The sequence below is a fragment of the Pelodiscus sinensis genome, unplaced genomic scaffold, assembly GCF_049634645.1.
Source record: "Pelodiscus sinensis isolate JC-2024 unplaced genomic scaffold, ASM4963464v1 ctg58, whole genome shotgun sequence".
Classification (NCBI taxonomy): domain Eukaryota; kingdom Metazoa; phylum Chordata; order Testudines; family Trionychidae; genus Pelodiscus; species Pelodiscus sinensis.
Window position 1 is genome coordinate 764189 of NW_027465922.1, and position 8917 is coordinate 773105.

Genomic DNA, 8917 nt, shown 5'->3' on the forward strand with positions numbered 1-8917 from the left:
CAGCCGCCTGGGGCCCCCCCCACCCCGAGAGCCCCGGGCACAGCCGCCTGGGGCCCCCCCCACCCCGAGAGCCCCGGGCACAGCCGCCTGGGGCCCCCCCACCCCGAAAGCTCCGGGCACAGCCGCCTGGGGCCCCCCCACCCCGAGAGCCCCGGGCACAGCCGCCTGGGGCCCCCCACCCCGAGAGCCCCGGGCACAGCCGCCTGGGGCCCCCCCACCCCGAGAGCCCCGGGCACAGCCGCCTGGGGCCCCCCCACCCCGAGAGCCCCGGGCACAGCCGTCTGGGGCCCCCCCACCCCGAGAGCCCCGGGCACAGCCGCCTGGGGCCCCCCCACCCCGAGAGCCCCGGGCACAGCCGCCTGGGGCCCCCCCACCCCGAGAGCCCTGGGCACAGCCGTCTGGGGCCCCCCCACCCCGAGAGCCCCGGGCACAGCCGCCTGGGGCCCCCCCACCCCGAGAGCCCCGGGCACAGCCGTCTGGGGCCCCCCCACCCCGAGAGCCCCGGGCACAGCCGCCTGGGGCCCCCCCACCCCGAGAGCCCCGGGCACAGCCGCCTGGGGCCCCCCACCCCGAGAGCCCCGGGCACAGCCGCCTGGGGCCCCCCCACCCCGAGAGCCCCGGGCACAGCCGTCTGGGGCCCCCCCACCCCGAGAGCCCCGGGCACAGCCGCCTGGGGCCCCCCACCCCGAGAGCCCCGGCACAGCCGTCTGGGCCCCCCCACCCCGAGAGCCCTGGACACAGCCGTCTGGGCCCCCCCACCCCGAGAGCCCTGGGCACAGCCGCCTGGGCCCCCCCACCCCGAGAGCCCTGGACACAGCCGTCTGGGGCCCCCCCACCCCGAGAGCCCCGGGCACAGCCGCCTGGGCCCCCCCACCCCGAGAGCCCCGGGCACAGCCGCCTGGGGCCCCCCACCCCGAGAGCCCTGGGCACAGCCGTCTGGGGCCCCCCACCCCGAGAGCCCTGGACACAGCCGTCTGGGGCCCCCCACCCCGAGAGCCCCGGGCACAGCCGTCTGGGCCCCCCCACCCCGAGAGCCCTGGACACAGCCGTCTGGGCCCCCCCACCCCGAGAGCCCTGGGCACAGCCGCCTGGGCCCCCCCCACCCCGAGAGCCCCGGGCACAGCCGCCTGGGCCCCCCCACCCCGAGAGCCCTGGGCACAGCCGTCTGGGGCCCCCCACCCCGAGAGCCCTGGGCACAGCCGCCTGGGCCCCCCCACCCCGAGAGCCCCGGGCACAGCCGCCTGGGCCCCCCCACCCCGAGAGCCCCGGGCACAGCCGTCTGGGGCCCCCCACCCCGAAAGCTCCGGGCACAGCCGTCTGGGGCCCCCCACCCCGAAAGCTCCGGGTACAGCCGCCTGGGGCCCCCCACCCCGAGAGCCCTGGACACAGCCGCCTGGGGCCCCCCCACCCCGAGAGCCCCGGGCACAGCCGCCTGGGGCCCCCCACCCCGAGAGCCCTGGACACAGCCGCCTGGGGCCCCCCCACCCCGAGAGCCTCGGGCACAGCCGCCTGGGGCCCCCCACCCCGAGAGCCCTGGGCACAGCCGCCTGGGGCCCCCCACCCCGAGAGCCCTGGGCACAGCCGCCTGGGGCCCCCCCACCCCGAGAGCCCTGGGCACAGCCGCCTGGGGCCCCCCACCCCGAGAGCCCCGGGCACAGCTGCCTGGGCCCCCCCCACCCCGAAAGCCCTGGGCACAGCCGCCTGGGGCCCCCCCACCCCGAGAGCTCTGGGCACAGCCGCCTGGGGCCCCCCCACCCCGAGAGCCCCGGGCACAGCCGCCTGGGGCCCCCCCACCCCGAGAGCTCTGGGCACAGCCGCCTGGGGCCCCCCCCACCCCGAGAGCCCCGGGCACAGCCGTCTGGGGCCCCCCACCCCGAGAGCCCTGGGCACAGCCGCCTGGGCCCCCCCACCCCGAGAGCCCCGGGCACAGCCGTCTGGGGCCCCCCCACCCCGAGAGCCCCGGGCACAGCCGCCTGGGGCCCCCCCACCCCGAGAGCCCTGGGCACAGCCGCCTGGGGCCCCCTCACCCCGAGAGCCCTGGGCACAGCCGCCTGGGGCCCCCCACCCCGAGAGCCCTGGGCACAGCCGCCTGGTTCCCCCCCCACCCCGAGAGCCCTGGGCACAGCCGCCTGGGGCCCCCCCACCCCGAGAGCCCTGGGCACAGCCGCCTGGGGCCCCCCACCCCGAGAGCCCTGGGCACAGCCGCCTGGGGCCCCCCCACCCCGAGAGCCCCGGGCACAGCCGTCTGGGGCCCCCCACCCCGAAAGCTCCGGGCACAGCCGCCTGGGGCCCCCCACCCCGAGAGCCCTGGACACAGCCGCCTGGGGCCCCCCCACCCCGAGAGCCCCGGGCACAGCCGTCTGGGGCCCCCCCACCCCGAGAGCCTCGGGCACAGCCGCCTGGGGCCCCCCCACCCCGAGAGCCCCGGGCACAGCCGCCTGGGGCCCCCCACCCCGAGAGCCCCGGGCACAGCTGCCTGGGCCCCCCCCACCCCGAAAGCCCTGGGCACAGCCGCCTGGGGCCCCCCCACCCCGAGAGCTCTGGGCACAGCCGCCTGGGGCCCCCCCACCCCGAGAGCCCCGGGCACAGCCGTCTGGGGCCCCCCACCCCGAGAGCCCCGGGCACAGCCGCCTGGGCCCCCCCACCCCGAGAGCCCCGGGCACAGCCGTCTGGGGCCCCCCCACCCCGAGAGCCCCGGGCACAGCCGTCTGGGGCCCCCCCCACCCCGAGAGCCCCGGGCACAGCCGCCTGGGGCCCCCCCACCCCGAGAGCCCCGGGCACAGCCGCCTGGGGCCCCCCACCCCGAGAGCCCCGGGCACAGCCGCCTGGGGCCCCCCCACCCCGAGAGCCCCGGGCACAGCCGCCTGGGGCCCCCCCACCCCGAGAGCCCCGGGCACAGCCGTCTGGGGCCCCCCCACCCCGAGAGCCCCGGGCACAGCCGCCTGGGGCCCCCCACCCCGAGAGCCCTGGGCACAGCCGCCTGGGGCCCCCCCACCCCGAGAGCCCTGGGCACAGCCGCCTGGGGCCCCCCACCCCGAGAGCCATGGGCACAGCCGCCTGGGGCCCCCCCACCCCGAGAGCCATGGGCACAGCCGCCTGGTTCCCCCCCACCCCGAGAGCCCCGGGCACAGCCGCCTGGGGCCCCCCACCCCGAGAGCCCCGGGCACAGCCGTCTGGGGCCCCCCCACCCCGAGAGCCCTGGGCACAGCCGCCTGGGGCTCCCCCACCCCGAGAGCCCCGGGCACAGCCGCCTGGGGCCCCCCACCCCGAGAGCCCCGGCACAGCTGGACATGGGGCCCCCCCACCCCGAGAGCCCCGGCACAGCCGCCTGGGGCCCCCCACCCCGAGAGCCCCGGACACAGCCGCCTGGGGCCCCCCCACCCCGAGAGCCCTGGGCACAGCCGCCCGGGGCCCCCCCACCCCGAGAGCCCTGGGCACAGCCGTCTGGGGCCCCCCCACCCCGAGAGCCCCGGACACAGCCGCCTGGGGCCCCCCACCCCGAGAGCCCCGGACACAGCCGCCTGGGGCCCCCCCACCCCGAGAGCCCCGGGCACAGCCGCCCGGGGCCCCCCCACCCCGAGAGCCCTGGGCACAGCCGCCCGGGGCCCCCCCACCCCGAGAGCCCTGGGCACAGCCGTCTGGGGCCCCCCCACCCCGAGAGCCCCGGACACAGCCGCCTGGGGCCCCCCCACCCCGAGAGCCCTGGGCAGAGCCGCCTGGGGCCCCCCCACCCCGAGAGCCCTGGGCAGAGCCGCCTGGGGCCCCCCCACCCCGAGAGCCCCGGGCACAGCCGCCCGGGGCCCCCCCACCCCGAGAGCCCCGGACACAGCCGCCTGGGGCCCCCCCACCCCGAGAGCCCCGGACACAGCCGCCTGGGGCCCCCCCCACCCCGAGAGCCCCGGGCACAGCTGGACATGGGGCCCCCCCACCCCGAGAGCCCCGGACACAGCCGTCTGGGGCCCCCCACCCCGAGAGCCCTGGCACAGCCGTCTGGGGCCCCCCCACCCCGAGAGCCCTGGGCACAGCTGGACATGGGGCCCCCCCACCCCGAGAGCCCCGGACACAGCCGTCTGGGGCCCCCCACCCCGAGAGCCCTGGCACAGCCGTCTGGGGCCCCCCCACCCCGAGAGCCCTGGCACAGCTGGACATGGGGCCCCCCCACCCCGAGAGCCCTGGGCAGAGCCGCCTGGGGCCCCCCCACCCCGAGAGCCCCGGCACAGCCGCCTGGGGCCCCCCCACCCCGAGAGCTCCGGACACAGCCGCCTGGGGCCCCCCACCCCGAGAGCCCTGGGCAGAGCCGCCTGGGGCCCCCCCACCCCGAGAGCCCCGGCACAGCCGCCTGGGGCCCCCCCACCCCGAGAGCCCCGGACACAGCCGCCTGGGGCCCCCCCACCCCGAGAGCCCTGGCACAGCTGGACATGGGGCCCCCCCACCCCGAGAGCCCTGGGCACAGCTGGCCGAGGGCCCCCCCACCCCGAGAGCCCTGGGCACAGCCGCCTGGGCCCCCCCACCCCGAGAGCCCCGGCACAGCCGCCTGGAGCCCCCCCACCCCGAGAGCCCTGCGCTGCGAGTGGCTCAGGAGCCGCTGGGCTGGGGGCAGAGCGAGGGGGTGGAGGGGCAGTGGGGGGCAGAGGGGGAATGGGGGTCTGAGGGGGGGTGGAGGGGCAGTGGGGACAGAGGGGGAATGGGGGTCTGTAGGGGGCAGTGTGGGGCGGGGGAGAATGGGGGTCTGTGGGGGCGGAGGGGGGAATGGGGGTCTGTAGGGGGCAGTGTGGGGCGGGGGGGAATGGGAGACTGAGGGGGGTGGAGGGGCAGTGGGGGCGGAGGGGGAATGGGGGTCTGTGGGGGCGGAGGGGGGAATGGGGGTCTGTAGGGGGCAGTGTGGGGCGGGGGAGAATGGGGGTCTGTGGGGGCGGAGGGGGGAATGGGGGTCTGTAGGGGGCAGTGTGGGGCGGGGGGAATGGGGGTCTGTAGGGGGGTGGAGGGGCAGTGGGGGCGGAGGGGGGAATGGGGGTCTGTAGGGGGCAGTGTGGGGCGGGGGGGAATGGGGGTCTGTAGGGGGCAGTGTGGGGCGGGGGGGAATGGGGGTCTGTAGGGGGTGGAGGGGAGAATGGGGGTCTGTAGGGGGCAGTGTGGGGCGGGGGGGAATGGGGGTCTGTGGGGGCGGAGGGGGGAATGGGGTTCTGTAGGGGGCAGTGTGGGGCGGGGGAGAATGGGGGTCTGTGGGGGCGGAGGGGGGTATGGGGGTCTGTAGGGGGCAGTGTGGGGTGGGGGGGAATGGGGTTCTGTAGGGGGCAGTGTGGGGCGGGGGAGAATGGGGGTCTGTGGGGGCGGAGGGGGGAATGGGGACCTGTAGGGGGTAGTGTGGGGTCGGGGGGGAGTGGGGTTCTGTAGGGGGCAGTGTGGGGCGGGGGGAAATGGGGTTCTGTAGGGGGCAGTGTGGGGCGGGGGGGAATGGGGTTCTGTAGGGGGCAGTGTGGGGTGGGGGGAATGGGGTTCTGTAGGGGGCAGTGTGGGGCGGGGGGGAATGGGGGTCTGTAGGGGGCAGTGTGGGGCGGGGGGAATGGGGTTCTGTAGGGGGCAGTGTGGGGCGGGGGGGAATGGGGGTCTGTAGGGGGCAGTGTGGGGTGGGGGGGAATGGGGTTCTGTAGGGGGCAGTGTGGGGCGGGGGAGAATGGGGGTCTGTGGGGGCGGAGGGGGGAATGGGGACCTGTAGGGGGTAGTGTGGGGTCGGGGGGGAGTGGGGTTTTGTAGGGGGCAGTGTGGGGCGGGGGGAAATGGGGTTCTGTAGGGGGCAGTGTGGGGCGGGGGAATGGGGTTCTGTAGGGGGCAGTGTGGGGCGGGGGGGAATGGGGGTCTGTAGGGGGCAGTGTGGGGCGGGGGGAATGGGGGTCTGTAGGGGGCAGTGTGGGGCGGGGGGGAATGGGGGTCTGTAGGGGGCAGTGTGGGGCGGGGGGAATGGGGTTCTGTAGGGGGCAGTGTGGGGCGGGGGGGAATGGGGGTCTGTAGGGGGCAGTGTGGGGCGGGGGGAATGGGGTTCTGTAGGGGGCAGTGTGGGGCGGGGGGGAATGGGGGTCTGTAGGGGGCAGTGTGGGGCGGGGAGGAATGGGGTCTGTAGGGGGCAGTGTGGGGCGGGGGGGAATGGGGATCTGTGGGGGGCAGTGTGGGGCGGGGGGAATGGGGTTCTGTAGGGGGCAGTGTGGGGCGGGGGGGAATGGGGTCTGTAGGGGGCAGTGTGGGGCGGGGGGGAATGGGGGTCTGTGGGGGGCAGTGTGGGGCGGGGGGGAATGGGGGTCTGTAGGGGGCAGTGTGGGGCGGGGGGAATGGGGTTCTGTAGGGGGCAGTGTGGGGCGGGGGGGAATGGGGGTCTGTAGGGGGCAGTGTGGGGCGGGGGGAATGGGGTTCTGTAGGGGGCAGTGTGGGGCGGGGGGGAATGGGGGTCTGTAGGGGGCAGTGTGGGGCGGGGAGGAATGGGGTCTGTAGGGGGCAGTGTGGGGCGGGGGGGAATGGGGATCTGTGGGGGGCAGTGTGGGGCGGGGGGAATGGGGTTCTGTAGGGGGCAGTGTGGGGCGGGGGGGAATGGGGGTCTGTGGGGGGCAGTGTGGGGCGGGGGGGAATGCTGCTCCCAGACACGCTGCTCCCACCCAGACCCCGCAGCTCCTCCCTGCCCTACTCTCTGGCAGCCCTATGCCGCCCACCGAACCCCTCACTTTTGTCCCCACCCCAGAACCTCAGGGGGTTCCATAAAATCCACCAGAACAGAACGTCTGGCCCGTGGGAAGCCCCGACCCTCAGTTCTCCCTGCCCCCCTCACGCCGTGGGGCTGGATCGCCGGAGGACTGAGGGTCTCGCTTGGGGGCCGCCTCGGTGGGGGTTGGGCGTTTCGCTTTTGCTTCTCACTCGTGGGCTCCCCAACTGATTTTTCGGTGGCTCTACGACCCCTGACCCTTGTGACATGGGGGGGGCTGTCTACGCCAGTGGCCCTGGGCCCACGCCGGCGGGGCAGGCACTGGTGGCCGTGTTGGGCTGGGCTGCCCCCTACTGGCCCGTGTCTGTAGCACGGCCCGGCGAGGGGGGGAGGGGGGGGGGGGCTGAGCATCGGCATGTAGACCATGACCAGCCAAGGTTTCTCACCCGGCCAGGGGAAGGGTTTGAACAAAGGAAGGGGCGCGGCGACCTGGGGGGATGGGTGTTGGGTGATTTTTGGGAAGGGGCAGTTTTTGGCTGGGCAATCATGAAGAGATGAGACTAAATCCAGTGGGGGGGGCTCAGGGGCCTGTGGACCCCACCCCAAGGGGTCTGAGGCTGCTGCCCCCTTACTCCGATATCCACATCGAACCCGGGCTGGGCTGCATCTCAGAGAAGCAAATAAACCTTCTACTCCACTGGCTGGCGGCGGGGCCAGCTGGACAGCTGCCCAGGGCACCAACCTATGGGGGGCGCCTGATGGCGGCTGTAAGGGGCGCCGCGCCCCCAGCCACGCAGTGCCCCTTAGAGCTGCCATCAGGCACCACACGCCGGATTGCAGCTGTCAGGTGTGCAGTGCACCGGGGGCAGAGCCGCGCCTGCATCGTGTGTTTGCTGCCCGGGGCGCAAGACTGGCTCGAGCCGGCCCTGGCTGGCGGAGTCGCATCTGGCTACGGACGGGGGTGCAGGGTCGGGGGGTCTCGGACGCGCCGGGACACCCCACATAAATAACAGAACCATTGAAACCTTTTGTGTTGGACGTAAATGAGTATTGTATGAAGTTTGATAAAGGAGCATAGAGTGTGAAAACACTTAGTCGGTGTAAGAATCGAAATGAACCCGTTCTCCCTGGCGGCCGCGCCAGCAAATGGCTGAGGTATAATTGTGAGTTTCCATTAGCAACTGGCGGTCCATGGAGAGGTTTCCATTGAGCCGGGGGTCGCTGAAAGAGAGGTACCCCGGTGTGACGGCGCGTTGGGGGTCCCCCGTCTCCTGCACCCCGAAATGGCACCAACAGACTGCACCAGCCGGTGGAATAGAGGGAGTTTATTGCCTCTCCAGGATACAGCACAGCACAGATGTAATCTGGTCACAGAGCTGGGCTAGGATGCCTCAGCCCCCCTTGAGATGGGGGAGACCGGGCCCCTAAACTCCAGCCCCTTTCCCTAGGCTGTCTCCTCCATGATTCCAGCCAGCAACTAACTAACACTCCTCCAGCCCTGCCCCCCAGCCAGGGCAGCATCCACCTTCCTTTGTTCCTCTCCATGGGGGGTGTCTGGCCATAGTGGTTTGCATAGTGACTCATCCTGTTTTGCTGGGTCGTGGTACCCACGGCAGCCAGTGGGGGTTACCCCAGAGCCAGCAGCATAGAAACCAGCCAGGTACCCCCACTACGTCACACCCGGCCTCGCCCCCCGAGAGACCTCCCCCGACCTTCTGTTGCTCCAGAAGAGCCCACAGAGAGAGCGCGGCTGTTACCACAACGTGAAATCACCGTGTCGCTCTGCTGTGGGTGACGGACGGACTTTCTGTGAGTTTTCCTCATCCAAGCAGGTGGTGATTTTAAACAGGGTGTTAAGAAGCCAGGTGAAAACACTCGGTGCATCCCCAGAGAGGCAGGATGTATCGTCTCTCTCCGGAGGGGGTTCTCATGCCTTGTGTGTGGATGAACAAGCCCTTTGTGAGCTCGGAAGAGGTAAGACGTTTTGACTTCCAGCTTCAAGGGATTTGTTCTTCTGTCTTTGGGCTGCACGTTGCCGAGACCGGAATGGAATTGGCTGTGACAACTCATTTGGGAGCTACTGTGACACAAGTTGAAATCTGTGCTAATGACCCTGCGGCCAGTGAGAGAAAGCGCTGCTGTCACAAGAAGTCAATGCAAAGTCTCTGCAATTTCCTTCAAAGATCGCTACCAGGCCGTGGGGCTTTGACTGACGGGTCCCTTAGATTT